At 51.1% G+C, this 15,965-nt stretch overlaps 1 protein-coding gene across 3 annotated transcripts in view; it reads left to right on the top strand.

Annotated features, from left to right (window-relative positions):
- Positions 1-15,965, top strand: part of LOC306949948 (schwannomin-interacting protein 1) — a gene marked incomplete at both ends in the record, with an annotated part of 100,379 nt that overhangs the window by 57,952 nt on the left and 26,462 nt on the right. The window lies entirely within an intron of this gene.

The raw sequence follows: 15,965 nt of genomic DNA, 5'->3' as shown, positions 1-15,965 counted from the left end.
TGTTCAGCTGGAGGCACATGCACCCGCGTTGGCACTGAATCTCCCCACTTTGTCTCATTGTAACTGCTGGTGGGGTTATTCCCCATGGGAGCCCCTGGTCCAGACATGATGCTCTCTCGTGTGTGCTGTTTGGTAGTTGTTTGCTATGGAGCAAACAGAGATCTGCAGAATTGAACAGTGCTCTCTATAAAAGCAGTTTGATTAAGCTTAAACTTACCAGAAAACAGAGGTGGGATTTAACAAAGCTGGATGGGGCAGAAGTCTGCATTGCTGGAAGGCCCAAGAGCGCAGTCTAGGACTTGCTCACAAACTTCAGTCACCTTTCCCTTAAACTTGCCATTGATTTAAAGAACTCCCGTTATTACCTGACAAGCTTCCTCGTTCTCTGCATTTATTTTGATTTTGTAGAGCTTTCAGCCATGCCTTTATTGCTGCTGAGCAGTAAAATATCTCTTATAGCCAGGGCCATAAATTTCCCCCTACCTGAGGGCTGTATCCTTGTGGCTATAGATCACCACAGCTATTGCCAAAAAGTGCCATCATATCACATTGCAAATTAGGGGATGGGAAGACAGGACTGTGCTGATGGTGCCTATTATGTGTGTCAGAGGGAAATGCTCTGCTCCCCAAACTGAGACAGTTATAAAAAGTTCAGGAGGGAGAAGGAGTTCACTGTTACAAGTTGCCCAAGGAGGCTGTGGATGCCCCATCCCTGCAGGCATTCAAGGCCAGGCTGGATGTGGCTCTGGGCAGCCTGGGCTGCTGGTTGGTGACCTGCACACAGCAGGGGTTGGAACTGGATGAGCAGTGTGCTCCTTTGCAACCCAGGCCATTCTGTGATTCTGTAAGGTCAGAAGTGGATGGTCAGTAGTGGCTCTTCTTCTGTTGTATGTGGAAAAAAGAGGACAAAGCTGTAGATACAAGGGACAGTGTAATTAATGGTGGCTTCTAATGGGTCTGATTTTTAAACGCCTTGTTGACATAGATGAAAACTGTAGGGAGATGTGTGTCCTGTCCCCAGGAAGCACCAAGGGAGCAGCGGCCGCATTGTTGGCATCCCCAGCTCCCCTTCCTCCCCACATCCCAGCCCTCAGCTCTGCTTTCCTCAGTGCAACATTAGCAAAGTAAAGAAATATGAATAAATTAAATGCAGCATCAATTATTTACCGACCCGAAGTGTCTCTTCCTGCTTTCTCAGTGCCCCGCATCCCTCCCAGCACCCTGTGCAGCACAGCCCTATTTTATTTTTTAAATTATCTAACACTTCGTTCAATTTTTAATCCTCCCCGCCATTTAATAATTAATGACTTTTGGATTTAACTTCTTTTTTTTTCTTTTTTCTGAGCAGCACCGCAGGCTTTGGAGAGAGACCTCAGACAGCCTCTGTTTTTATTTGTATTTTCAGGCTTCTCTTTCTCCTTGGCCACCACCATCCCCATCTATTCTGTTTTTTGAGATCCTTTCAGTCCGTGTTTCCCTGCTGGCCCCTCAGCACAGCTCTCACTCCTTTACTTGCTGGGGATTCCCACTTGCTGGCTGTGCTGCAGGCACTTTGCAGCCAGAATATGGTCAGGATATTTGTATATTTTTGGCAGCAGATGGGAATGCCAAATTCTGTAGTTTTCTTCCTTTTCCTCTCTCTTCCTGCATTTGATTGGAGTACATTTTAATCACTCTAAGTGGAAAATCTCCCCCATATAGCGTTTTTTCCCACCTTTTCTTAATCGCTTTCAGACATTTCCCTGTATCTTTTCTCAGAAGGAACCCCATAAGGTTTCAGTGCAATGGCAAAATGTAATGTAGGGCGAATATCTTCTAATGGAGTGCTTTTCTCTCGAGGGTGCTCGCAGGTAGCAGGCTGTGCAAGGCGCCCATCTGGCAGGTTCTGCATGCATCGGTGCACAGGGCACACAGGGACACTTCCCCTGGGTCCCCACCTTCCCAGACTGGAGGAGTGCATCTCAGCATCTGTGCCCAGAGCTCTAAAAGCTTCCTTTTGGCTCCATCAGGAAAGTGGTTTTAGTCCTCAGAGCAGCCTCACCCATTACCCACAAGAAATGGTTCCGCTTCTCAGAGCTTTGCTAAGGAAGAAACAGAGTGCAGCACTGGGGGTGGGCTGATGGTTGCACTTGGTGACCTCAGGGGGCTTCTCCAACTGCAATGATTGTGATTCTGAGGCCTGCAGGAGGTCTCTCCCGTCCCCTTCTGTTCTGTCACACGTTTGCAGGACAGGAGCCGCTAGCAACTCCTGCTGTGGGCTGGGAGAGATCCTGAGCACAGAAGCCCAGGTGCTTTGCAACACCTGCCTGATGAGCACCTGCACACTTCAGCCATGGGAGAAAGGTATCAGTCATAGATAGAATGGCCTGGGTTGCAAAGGAGCACAACCTCATCCAGTTCCAACTCCCTGCTGTGTGCAGGGTTGCCAACCAGCAGACCAGGCTGCCCAGAGCCACATCCAGCCTGGCCTTGAATGCCTGCAGGGATGTGAGGGTACTTTATTCATAAATTCAAACTACGGCAGTTTACATACCAGGTAGCATGTAATTGCTCTTTAATGCTTTTACATCCCAGCGCTTTTGCAGAGGATGAAGAATTATTAGGATCTCTCTCGAATGGTCTCTTTTGATGAAGGAAATATTAGCTGGCAGCGCTCGGCGTTAATTCTGGCTGGCTGATGTTGATGGCTGGATGCAAAGCTCCGTTTCAGCTGGCAAAGGAGATGTTGCTTTGGGCTTTGAAACACGAAGACGTGAAAATGAAGTGACATGTACATTTTGAAAACAGCTGGAGAATAGCTGGGGGAAATAAAATGAGGCTTTGTAAGGGAAAGCTCCCCAGGCCCGGAAACGCTTAACCCCACACACTTGTATCTGGTGTCTGCAAATGCTCCCAGCATTCCCCTGCTATCAGGCAGGTGAGCTTGCTAGCCCAGGGTTACATGCACTGGGGATTGTGCCTTATTACTGCTTCAGCAAAAAGTGTGACTCTGAAGGCATGCTGCAGGCAGCAGCACAGCACTTGGAAGGCCCCAAAGCATGGGGACTTCAACCTAGGTGCTGATTCTTGGCCCGTGGAATGTTCTTATCCTGCACATCCCTGCAGGTGTCCAGGCAGTGCAAAAACACGTTGCACAAGGGTTTAGATCCTTGTTTGTCCCACCACAATGGGGATGGGGCACCCATCAGTGCTGCTGCCACCCATTGGAGGAAGCGACGCTCCAAACAACTGTATTTCTGATAAGGGACTTAAAATCAAGGTTCTGATTTGTGGTGCCCAGGTGTGCCTAGCTTCCCAAAGAAGGGAATAATGGTGATCTCTTGGGCTGTAGCCTCAAGGAAGGCAGTTTGCACAGAGGTTGAGGAGCGCCTCCCATCTTTCAGAGGTGACAGCAGCCCTTCAGCCTGCTGTAGTTTGATTTAAAGGACTGCTGATGCTGAGCTCCTCCAGCACTGTCTGACCAGCAGTGCAGGCTGCCCTGGGGTGCTGGGGTCCCCATCCATTGAGGTGCTCCAGAACTGTGGAGATGTGGCTCTGAGGGACGTGGTGAGGTGGGCTTAGGCTTGGTGCTCTCAGAGTGCGACCTGAATGATGCTATGAAATGTTCCAGTTCTCTTGTTCCCCTGTGGGGTGCCTCCCCAGTGCAGGACATGGCGTTTGGATCTCCTTAAGGCCTCTAGATGCCCATTGGAGATGGGTGACAAACTGGTACAGTAGCTGTGGTGTGGGAGGCCCCTATGGGGCATGTTCAAAAAGCAGCTGCTCTCTGACCAGGTTGTGACAGTTAGCTAGGAATGATGGAAGCGGGGCTGTGGGAGCACCCAGAAATGGGCAATGTGGGGCAGGATGGGATAAGAGGAACACCAAACTGAGCTTTGAGGGCAAATTTGTTTTTTATCACAATTTTATTACTGAAAGAATCTGCTGATTTCAGAAGCTCTAGGGAGCGGTGTAATGATTGCTAATTACACAGCTCCAGTGTGAGCTGGGAGGGCAAAACTTTAAGCAAACAAAAGTGACAGTGGGGTTTAATTAGCAGGAACTGTGGTATGGTCAGTGGCTGCTGCCCATACACAGCAATGGGGACCTGGGGCAGCACAAGGTGGATCTCTGCCTCTTTTGGGCTGTGCCAGTGCTGCCATTTCAGCACTTTTCAAGGTGAGGGGATGAAATATGCGTGCAGCTCCCTTCAGGGCAAGCTGGTTATGCTATCAATTTGTGCCAGGTCAACTTAGCAAAGCCCTTGGATTAAAGAAAATTGAGATAAGATGTGGGTTTGCTCCAGTGGGCAGCCTCTGAGCAATGGTGTGAGGCCTTGGCTGCATTTGGCTTCTGTTTCCCACAAGGGCTGTAACTGCTGGGGATGGATGTGGGCACCCAGGTGGGTGTGAGCAGCCCCCAGTACCCCTGGCAGGCCCAGGACATGCACATGAGCCACCAGCACAGCACTTCCCAGCACACACACTGGGTTACTTGCTTTTCTTTGGCTTTTTCTTTTGCTTTGCCCAGTTTTGCACAAGCTCCTCATTATGCTGGCAGTTAATAACAGCTTCAAATGTAAATCCAGCAGCACGAGGGTGGCACTGCATTGCAAAAAGCAGCAGCTTCTGCACCTGCCTTGGCTGAGTGCAGGTGGGATTGAAGGGAGGGCTGGAACCATTCCACCAGCCATTGCAGATCATTGGTGCTGCTCAGTCAGAGCACGAGCCCCCCACTGGGGGCAAAGCCCATATGTAGAGCTCAGCAAGATTTTGTCACTAAGGGTTACACAGCAAAGTGTTGCGTGATTCATAGCATTTGTAGTTTGAACTTCTGGTGTGTTGTGAGCTGTGAGCTGTTAATTACCTCCCCCACTGACTGTTCCCAGCCAAATGGATGGAAGGTCAGCAGCGGGAGAGGCAGGTTTCTCAAAATGCATACACTGCCCTTGTTTCTCCTGCATCCCTCTTTCATCACTCAGTGGAAGTGAGGAAGCAGCTCTTGGCCACCAGGTTGAGAATTTCCTCTGGTCACAGAACACTGGCCTTGATGTGGTGCTCAGGGATGCAGGCAGCAGGTGTGGTGGGGTGGGTTGGATTGAGGATGATAAGGGTCTCTTCCAACTTCAATGATTCTGAAGTCCCACTGAAATCTGAGAAACATTTGTTCAAGTTTTAAATTACCAGATCCAATGCTGCTGAAGGCTGCTTCCAATCAATGGTTTCCAACCATGATGACTGGAAAAGACCTCTCCATGCCCACTGCCCACATCCCTGCGTGCTGCATCCCCACAGCTCTGAACAACCCCAGGGATGGGGACCCCAGCTTTCCCTGGGCAGCTGTGCCACTGCATCACTGCTCTTTTGGAGAAGAAATGTTTCCTGATACCCATCCTGACCCCACACTGATCAAGGTGAAGCCATCATCCTGCTGCTGTTACCTGGGATGCTCAGACTTCCCAGAACAAGTTAACTTTTGTGACGTGTTTCTTCCCCCCCTCTCGACTTCTGAAATGAGCTGAATTAGAAACCTCCATCCCAGCTCACATGAATGAATTATTAACTTCAGAACCAACTTCAGGTCAGCGGGCTGAATAGTTCAGGTTCCCACTGCATTTATTTATGAAACCAGGTGCGCTTTGTATGTGAAATCTGTACAGAGAGGAGCGTGTTTGGAACAGGGTGGGTTACGTCTGCTCCCAGCCCTGACTGCAGGCTTTGGGGCCATGCTGAGCCCCAGCCCTGGCTCCTCTAGGAGCCACCTCCAGCACAGAGCATAATGTAGGAGCTCATGAAAGCAATGAGGCCGGGCTGTGATGTTATTGGCAGGAGCTTCCTGCTGCTGAAATATCATTTAGCTCTTTGGAGAATGGGGTGGGCAATGCAGCTTTGCCAGCCAGGAGCTGTGGGAAGGGCTGCTTGTTGGATCCAACTTGAAATTAATAAAGGAGAGCCAAGTCAGGGCAGGGAGGACCCAGGGGGTGGTTCGTTGTATCCCCAAACAACGGGCCCCACAGGACAGATGTGAGGCCGCGGCCTGCTGTGGGTACAGCTCCTGGTGTTGGCAGCAGCTGTGTCCCCACTGCAGTAGTGCAGCACTGAGCCAAGCCAGCCCTGCTGCCCGTGGCTTGGAGTGTTTTGCCATTAGCTCTGCTTAAAAAGGAGGAGAACAAGCTGTTTGACAGCACTCCCAGCGCCGTTACCTTGTTCTTCTTTTATTATCCTGGAAGCCTACCCTGCTTTCCATCACCAGACCGGCTTGCAGGCTTAGGAAATGCTGCCAAAAACTGAAATCCAAACATGTTTTGCAGTGCTTTAGATAGAACCAGCCAGCGCTAGCCCAGTTCCCGAAGCTGTTAAAGTGGTATTTCCCACAAGGAAGGATGTGCATCAGGACAGAGACGGCTTTTTATTTGGTAAATCAGATGAATGCTAATTAACGCACCGGTGATTGTGTTATTTTTAAAGAAGGGAGTCGTGTCGGAGAGAAGATAAAAGTCAAAAAAAAAAAAAAAAAAAGAGATAAAAAGTCATGACATATTAATGATTCAGAACGTTGTGCTGGAGCTGGCAGAACAGAAAGTATGATGAATAATTCAAACGAGACAGGATTTTCCTCGCAAGGTCGGAGAACGTAAAAGGGACGGCTTTGGAGAGCTCGGCACTGCCTGGGGACCTCCATCCATCGCGGGCTGGAGCCGAGGAGAGCGAGTTGGTGGCACCGGGCGTCCCTGAGCTGCAGGGCTGAGCCCGGACCTTTGGTGCTGGATGGATTAAAGGCTGCTCTGGAGCCCGGGTCCTTGCAGGGCATGCAGGCAGCAATGCCTTAGGCGGTGGTGAGCGACTGGGCTTTCTCACAAAATGGCTTGAAAGAGGAGGGCTGCTCTGGAAGATGAACGTGAGTACGGTGCGCATCCGGTGCTTTCAGGCGGCTCGTTCCCTTTCTGTGCAGAAATGTGTTATGGGAGGCAGAGCATGGATGCCTGAGGGTGCAGGTAGAAAATCCCTGCCTGGTGAAGACCCTGCACGGTGCTCCATGCTCCTCCAGTCCTGGTCCTGACGCAGCTCAGACCTCAGCACAGCCCCAGTGCCTTCAGCAGCGTGCAGGGCTGGAGCCAGGCTCAGGAGCTGGGGCTTTTTGTAGCAGATGCGATTCGGCAGCCTGCAAGGTCTGTGGGTACATCCTGCAGTGACGTTGGGTGTATTTCAGGCAAAGCCACGGGAGCCTCTAGAGAGATCCTACTTCACCCTAAGACAATATTTTTAACCTTAGTTTGTTTCTTGATAAGTGTGACTTGGACTTGATCTGTGTGTCTGGCAGTGGAGATTGTGCAAAGCAGTCCAGGATGGTTCTAAAGCGGTGGTCATTTTTGAGTGTAAATGAGAGCCTTTGGACACCTGACTGCCTCACAGAGAGAGAGAGAGAGATCTCATTACAATAGGTTCTGCTTTTTGCCTGCAGTCCCCATGTGCAAGGAGGAGTGGATACTGTATTGCTGTGATATTGGGCTGCGTGGCAGTGACCTGTGGCCCTGAAGCAGTGCTGGCCACGTCTGTGGCACTGCAGAGATAAGTGTGGCACACACTGTGTCTTGCAAAACTGTGCTGTGTCATGCATGCATGATACGTCAGTGGAAGCAGGGAGAGGGGTGGCAGAACAGAGGCTGCATGGTAAGGGCTTGGCAATGAGTGTTGCCCGATAGAGGGGGATCCCACCCCAGCTTTGGAGTGCTGGGCAGGTGGAACCCCAACCTGCGTCTTCTCCTAGGGGGTGCGATGCATGCAACTACCTTGAGCTGTCTTTTAAAAGCCTTTGGGACAAAGAACCCTATTTTTAAGCACCACGTCCCTTTAGAGGCATGCCCAGTTTTAGCTGGCAGTGCATAGGGAAGTACAGATTTGTGCTCACCAAAGCTGTTCCCCGTGCCACCCAGCTGACATCTCATGCCTTACTTATGTTCTCGTGACTTAAGGTTCCTTGCTGTTAACTGGGAGGGCTGTGCAATGTGTTGAGGCTTTGAGATGAGTTTCCCGAGGCGCTCAGCCCTCTTGCTGGGGGAGGATGGCTGCTCCCACTGTGCCTGCCTGGGGTGGGGGATTCTGGCTTTTCCCCAGGGTGAAAATCATCTGGGAATGCTGAAATGGAATGATGACAAATGGAGCAGCAGCAGTGTTTGGGGTGTATTTTGTGTAGCATCTTATACACTGAATGGGGGAGGAGCTCCGTTCTGGGGACAGAATGAGAGTGGAGTGAGAGTGGAGCAGCACAAACCCGCAAAGCGTTTTCCCCTCTGCCCTCCTTTCCCTCAGCAGACGTGCTCTAAATCTCCTCCATCCCTCTTCCTCCCTTAATTAATAACAACCCCAGAGAGGCTGAGCCACCGCCACCGCTAATTGGAGCACAGCACGAGCAGTGCCAGGCCAGTAAGAGGATTATTGGCTTTCTGTGCCACCGGTTCCAGTGTCAGTGGGAACCCCCTGGGTCAGCGGCAGGGCACAGCACAGCAGCCCATCCCCTCCTGCCTCCTTCGGTGCTTTCCTCATTTTATCTAGTCTGGGTGGGTCATGGAAGTCAGCTTCAGGTTTTCCTGCTGTGTAACATAGAATCGGGCTTTGTAGCACTGCAGGCAAAATGCAAATGTTGACACCAGGCTTTCTTGCAGCGTGTTCAAAAATACCCAGCCCGCCTACCTCGCACCTTCGGAATAGCTGAAGTTTGTGCCTTGCAGGACTTCTGGAAAACAAATAGCAGGAGCTCTCGGGAGCTGAGCCCAATCTATTGCTTCTTCTGTCACGGAGCTCCTGTGCTGGGCACGCTGGTCTGGAAGGCATTTAGGAGGCACAGCTGGTGTGTTCAGATGTTGTCTTGGAGCACCTGCAGAAGCAGAATCACAGAACCATTAAGGTTGGAAAAGACCTTTGAGATCCCCAACCCAACACCACAGTGCCCACTGCCCGCATCCCTCAGTGCCACATCCTCACAGCTGTGAACACCTCCAGGGACACAGTGCCCCCAGCGCTCCCTGGGCAGCTGTGCCACTGCATTACCCCTCTGTTGGGAAAGAAATTCTTCCTAATATCCAACCTGAACCTCTCCTGGTGCGACGTGAGGCCGTTACCTCTTGTCTTGCATCAGACACAGCATGACCCAGTGGCAGCAGCAGAGACTGGGACACAGAGCTCTCATCTAAGCAGCCCAGGTTCACCCCAGCATTCAGCTCCCCTCACCTACTGGGACAGCCCTGGGATTGCTCTGTGCCCAGCAGCAGCTTGCTGTTCCCCATCATGACCCAGCAGTGTCAGTCTGTGCTGCTGCACCGTGCTGAGGGCACAGCCACTGCTTCGTGCACACAGCTCTGCCTAAGTGGGTTATGGTTGGAGATTAGCTGGAAATACCTCTGCTTAAATAGTGCATGGATTAGAAATAGACCTTTTCATTACAGGAATAGGTCATGGCAATTTGCTTTCTATTTTTTTGCCATCCTCCCCCAGCACTGGGTTCAGCACGCGTTTGACCCGCTGCTCAGCGCGTCGGAGCTGTCGGCTGCAGATCTTCCAAATTCTCAATTAATGAAGAAAACATTTTTCTGCATCCTCTTGGCCACGGGCAGGAGTCTGCCCAGCATGACCCCAACCACTGAGATTCCATCACACACACCATGTCCCCGGGGTGAGGGTGTAGGATGGGCACATTCCCATTAAGGAAGCAGTGCAGTAATTGTTGACTTGCTTCGTCACTTTGATTCCCAGCAGATGGATATTAAATAACGCTCCTTGAGGAGAGCAAAATAAATTTTCCCTGAGAGTTACGAGCCTACAGAGAAAAACATAAATTCATCAGATGCGTTTGGTAAAAACAATTAGAAATTATTTAACTCGACACCAATAGCATTAAATGAGATTATGGAGAGCTGAAAAACTGCACTCACTGTTTAATAACATAATTGCATTGGGTCCCCATGAGCTGCTCTTTCTCAGGGTGGCTGCAGTGTACCCCCACCAGCTGCTATCCCACGTCTCTGTGCAAGGACATTGGGGCTGCAATGGGCACTGTCACTCTGTGCTTCTTCACTAACCACAGCAAGGCCTGGGATGCAGCAGGCATTTCCAAGTAATACAACTCATTAAACGACAGCAATCAATTATAATAAGTGCCATTGCAGGAGCAGAGCTTGGCAGCTCCGGCCATGTTGGGCATGGCATGGGATTCTATGGGATGGCATGGCACAAGGTGACATGGCACAGCCCCTGGGGAAGCACCAAGCACTTTTGGTGCTGGAAAAGCTCCATAACAGGCCTGTTTTCAGGAGCTAAGCTGTGCTTAGAGCACCCAGCCCAGCACTCGAAGGCAATCAGCTAAAATGAGCAGTGACTGATGTAACCAAGGCAAGACAAAGCACATACAGTTGCTTTCAGGCTAATATGTAGATTTATGCAGAAAACAAATATAAAGAGCCGCATCTGTTGCGAGCAAAGTATAATTCATCATCAGGGAAGAGGTTTTGTTTCCTCACAGCTACATGTGCTGTAGTTATGTATTTTATTTTCCTTGGGTTTGTGTGCAGTTGTGTTGGGTATTTTTTGGTTGGTTTTGAGACTTGGTTGGTTGTGGTTTTTTTTGTGAAGTTTCGTTTCTGGCTTGGAATACAGATTAGGAACTTTACAGCAAGGGCTGAACAGATTCTAACATAGCAAATGGGCAGTTCTAGGTTCTGGGACACGTCCCAAGGACTAGAGCAGGGCGAGCAGCCTCAGGAGGAGACACACAGGGCTCAGCCCCCAGGGAGGCTTGGAGGTGGCATCTGCCCTCCATTGAGTATCTGTCCTATAGGTTTGGGAGAGTAGTTTGGGGGCTTTGGGCACAGCCCTGCTGCTGCTCCACGGCACGTTCCTTGCAAACGGCTGCGTTAAGCACATCATAAATCATTAGGGAAAAGCAAAGCAGCAGCCTGTACTCCTGTGAACCTGAACTGCATCTCAATGCTGAGTAGCTCGTAAAGACGCAGAGGCAAAGGAATAGCAAGAGATAATTGCCCTTGGTTGGGAGGTGGGAAGCAGCAGTGGTGGATTTAGTGGTGCTTGGGCAGAGTGGTGCAGCTGGGGCCGTGTGTTAGAGGGCCATCTCCAGCCAGGAAGACTCCTCTGGAGAAATTGCTGAGTGTTGGTTTGTACTCAGATGTCTACTTGAGCTTGGGCTGCAGGGATGTACCAGGGCACTGCCCTCTTTGTTCTCCTTGGTGCCTTCAGCTCCCAGAGATGGTTCCTGTGTACTCAGTGCTGTGCCTCCCTGCTATGGGAAGACATTGAGGTCCTGGAGTGTGTCTGGAGAAGGGCAATGGAGCTGTAGCACAGTGCTGTGGGGAGTGGGATGGGTCAGTCTGGGGACGAGGAGGCTCAGGAGACGCTCAGGTTGGATACTGAGAAACATTCCTTCTCCAAAAGGCAGTGGCACAGCTGCACAGGGAGTGATGGGGTCACCGTCCCTGGGGGCATACAGAACCGTGGAGATGTGGCACTTGGGGACATGGCTGATGGGCTGGGGTTGGGGATCCAGGAGGTCTTTGCCAACCTTAATGCTTGTATGGTTCTGTGATTCTGTGCCCTGCACGGCACCCACAGGGCAGTGGAGGCAGCAGCTTCAGTTCACTGACATGTAATTACAGGGCTGGTTCCTCCCATCCTGCTGCCCTCTGCTCCCTGTGCACACAGAAGTGGAGCAGGAGGGTTTTCATTACAGAACTGCTCTTTGGCTCTGCGTGACCTCCTCTGTGCATGCTGGAATTCCTTGGTTAATGGGTTTAGAGTGACTGCGAAAACACGAAGATGTGGTGCTGCTGTGCTGGCGTTGTGCATGTGAACTATTTCAGCTATTTCCTCGCTCACATTCCTTACCAAATGTGCCTGTGAAACCAGTTTATAAATGGCTTTTTTTTTCTTTCCACGTGGCCTTGGAGATTACACCAAATTCCAGAGGCCTGTGCAGAGATAAGGGGATTCCTGCTGACCTCGCACCCTGTTTACCCAATGTGTTTGCTGGCTCTCCTGAAGCCCGGAGAGAAAACAGAAGAAGGGGAGCTCGCAGCCCCACTGGTTTCATCCAACCTCAGCGATGTGCCCTTGCTGGGAAAGTGTGTGACAGTGGCACATCACTGCCTTCGTTGTAGATGAGGAGGGAGGATTGGTTCCCTGTGGTACCCAGCATCTCCCCAGGGGGGCTGAGGGAGGAGCAGAGCCCCGCTGCTGGCAGCCTCACTGCAGCCCATTTACTCCTTGAAGAGTGGTTTTTGGTAATTGCCTTTAATGCACCTTTGTTAAAGCGATGAGGCGGTGTTTGCTTTCCACTGATTTCAGTGTAATTTCACTTCAACCATACTTGGGTGGTAATCCTCAGGCTCGCCAAAGCACTGATACAACTTCTGCTGTGTGTATCAGCACGTTTCACGCTTTGGCAATAAAATTAGCCATGCTGACCGCTGCTTTGGCCTCCAGAAAGACAGCTCCCAGGAGGTTCCAGCAGGAACCATTCTGCCCTATTGAAATGGCCAGGAAATACCTTCAGTTGAAGGGGATTTGTTCCTTCCTTGTTTCCTCCGTAATCCACCAGGAGCAGGGAGGTGCGGTGGGTGCTTCTGAAAGCAGAGGTGTGTTTTTTCCTCCCTTCCCTGCCATTATTTGCCCAGGGCAGGGGCTTGGAGCTCGATGATCTTTACGATCCCCTCCAATCTGAGCCGTTCTGTGAATATTGCCCAGATGAGAGAATGGGAATTTTTCACCGAGTTCGACCTGAAGTGCTTAAAAAGGAGTCCAAAGCAATACTTGGGAGAAGCCCTCTACCTCTCCTCTGCCTGCAGCAGAGCTACAGTGGGACCACAGTGTGCAGGGTGTGATTTCCTCCTCTTCCTTCACCCCCCTCCACCCCCCCCATCCCTGCTCTAAATTAAGCAAAGGATTAATGTGCTAAATTTAAATGCTGAAACCTGCCAATGCGAATGGAGTTTGCCGAGTCCCCCCAACGCAGCCCCAAAAGGCCAAGCAGTGCCTCCTGCGCCGGCCGGGCTGCGGGGGATTCATCAAGCAAACAGCACTAATAGGAAACAGCAGCAAGATGTTGAGCGTGCGTTGCTCCTATATATAGTTTGGCCTTAAAACACAAATTCCTGAGTTCCTGTTTGCTTTCGCGATAGGGGAAGGTGTCTGTCACCATGGTATCTGCGTGCGCCTCTCAGCAAAGAATCACTGTCAAAAAGCTCCTCAAAAAGCAGTGATTTTTCTCTTAGGAACGCAGAGCTGTGGGGATGGCACAGTGCTGCCCCTGCCCTGCTGGGGAATACGTGGTAGAGAACTTTGGTGTCAGTAGGGCAGTAGGTAAAAAAGGGCTCCTGAATAAAATCTGGGGCCAGCGGTTGTGTCGGGCATAAACTGGCTTCTCCTGGCTGTGAGATGGGGAGCCCAGCTGGTTGGCTGTGCAGGATGGGGTCCCTGGTGGGTGACAGCCAGCATGCAGCCATGATGTGTGGGTGCCCCATCCCTGCAGGCATTCAAGGCCAGGCTGGATGTGGCTCTGGGCAGCCTGGTCTGCTGGTTGGTGACCTGCACACAGCAGGAGGTTGGAACTGGATGAGCACTGTGGTCCTTTGCAACCCAAGCCATTCTAGGATTCCATGATTCTGTGACATTCTGCAGCAGTGGCAGGATGCTTGTGCAGGGAAGGGGAAGCTCTTTAGAAGCTTTTTTTTTATTATTGCTTAAAGGAAATCCATGACATGAGCTGCTGTTGTTCAGAGGAAACGTGTGTTGCTGCTGCTTCAAGGGGCAGATTAGCACCATTTCCCTGGCAAAGCCCCAGCTGCATAATAGCAGCAGTCAGCTCAGCCTGAGACTCAGCAGCTTCATCAGAAAGGGCTCCTGGAAGCCCCTGCTCTGTCAGGTAAAGGCACAGTGTTTTCTTGGACCAGTGGTGGGTTCCCAGTAGGCTCCAGGCTGCAGCGAGCAGGCACTGGGGAGGCTGAGTCCATGCATTTGGCAGCAAAGGTCTGTGTATTTAGGCCTCCAAAACTGGGAGAAACACAAAGTTTTCCAAAAAAACGCTAATCCAAAAACACGTGGTTGCATTCTGCCCTGCTGTGTATCCCCGTGGGGCTGATTGGTGCCTGGGAATGGAGCTGTGGGTGATGCTCCCAATGACGGATTGGGTTGGAGAGGGCAGGAGGGGCTGGCTGAGGCTGCTGGGCTTCTCTATCTTCCTCCTTCCCGTACCTAAAAATTCTGCACTTATGATAAGGAAGAGAAAGCACCTGAGGTGTCTTTAATAAGGGGTTAGAGTAGTGCCAAAATGGTAGAACAAAGCGAGTTTGATGGCTTGTGGAAATAAGCAAGCTGGCTTTCAGCGTGGCCCTGCACTTGTGCAATGAAAGTTGTGAGAATTCTGCTTCCATGAGAGATTGCTGTTTCAGAACAAACTCAGCTTGCTTTGTTCGCATTAAAACCTCCTTTGCAGTGAATAAAGTAACTGTAAAGCACGCTCTTTCATCTACAAGGACTTGTGCTCGCGCTCTCCTCCCTTTAAAATTCATGTGAAGCTCAAATTGTTCATTGCTTTGCAGGAACAACCCATTTGGTGTAGGCTAGTAGAAGGGAAGAAATGACATATGTGTTTTGAATAACAATAAGTGGTTTCTTCTTGCAAAGGGGTCAAGTGGAAATATGGTCCCCGTGTATAATTAGAAATGTAGAGGGCTGACGCTGCAAGGGTAAACCAACTGCAACTGTCTGCAAGGAAAGAAAAATAGAAAGTTAAAAAAAGAGAAACTTAGACAGATAGCAAACATGGTTTGCTCTGCAGCCTAGTAAGGAACCGTTCTGCCCTTCTGAGGCCTGCAGGTGGGCTGAGGACTTCTGGCTTTTCACCTCTGAGCTCTCCTTTGTCAGCACTGCTTTCTGCAGGTGTCACAGAATCCTAGAATGGCCTGGGTTGAAAAGGACCACAATGCTCATCTAGTTCCAACCCCCTGCTATGTGCAGGGTCACCAGAACAGGCTGCCCAGAGCCACATCCAGCCTGGCCTTGAATGCCTCCAGGGATGGGGCATCCACAGCCTCCTTGGGCACCCCTCCATCAGCAGAGGGGTGGCCAGCAGGGACAGGGAGGTGATTGTCCCTGTCTACTCCGCTCTTGTGAGGCCCCATCTGCAGTGCTGCATCCAGGTCTGGAGCCCCCAGTACAGGAAAGAGAGCTGTTGGAGAGGGTCAAGAGGAGCCACGGAGATGATGAGGGACTGGAGCACCTCCATTATAAGGATAGGCTGAGGGAGCTGGGCTTATTCAGCCTGGAGAAGAGAAGCTGTGGGGTGACCTCATTGCAGCCTTTCAGTACCTAAAGGAAGCCTACAAACAGGAGGGGAATCAACTCTTGGAAAGGGTAGATAACAGCAGGACAAGGGGAAATGGTTTTGCATTGAGGAAGGGAAGATTTAGGTTGGATGTCAGGGGGAAGTTCTTTGCTATGAGAGTGGTGAGGTGCTGGAACAGCTGCCCAGAGAGGTTGTGGATGCCCCGTCCATCCCTGGAGGTGTTCAAGGCCAGGTTGGATGGGGCCCTGGGCAGCCTGGGCTGCTATGAAATGTGGAGGTTGGTGGCCCTGCTTGTGGCAGGGGGTTGGAGCTTCGTGATCCTTGAGGTCCCTTCCAACCCTGGCCATTCTGTGATTGGGCAACCTGTTCCAGTGCTTCGCCACCATCTGAGTGTCCTATGGGTCACATCAGCCCTTGGTATTCCCTTCACTCTGGGGAGCTGATGGCAGCTGGCAGCCAGAGGTGGCCCTGGTATGGTGTGTTAACAGTGCTCTGAGCAGCACAGTGTGCTCTCCTCTTCCCCGAGCTGTTGTCATCACTCTCATGGCAGAAATCTTCCAATCGATCCCGCGTGCCACGAGATCCTATAAATAAAGCTGCTGCAGGCTGCTGCTGTCAGGCTGGAACCCAGCAGGCTG

The sequence above is a fragment of the Tetrao urogallus genome (genome assembly GCF_951394365.1).
Source record: "Tetrao urogallus genome assembly, chromosome: 9".
Lineage (NCBI taxonomy): Eukaryota > Metazoa > Chordata > Aves > Galliformes > Phasianidae > Tetrao > Tetrao urogallus.
This window is presented reverse-complemented; position numbering and strand designations above follow the sequence as displayed.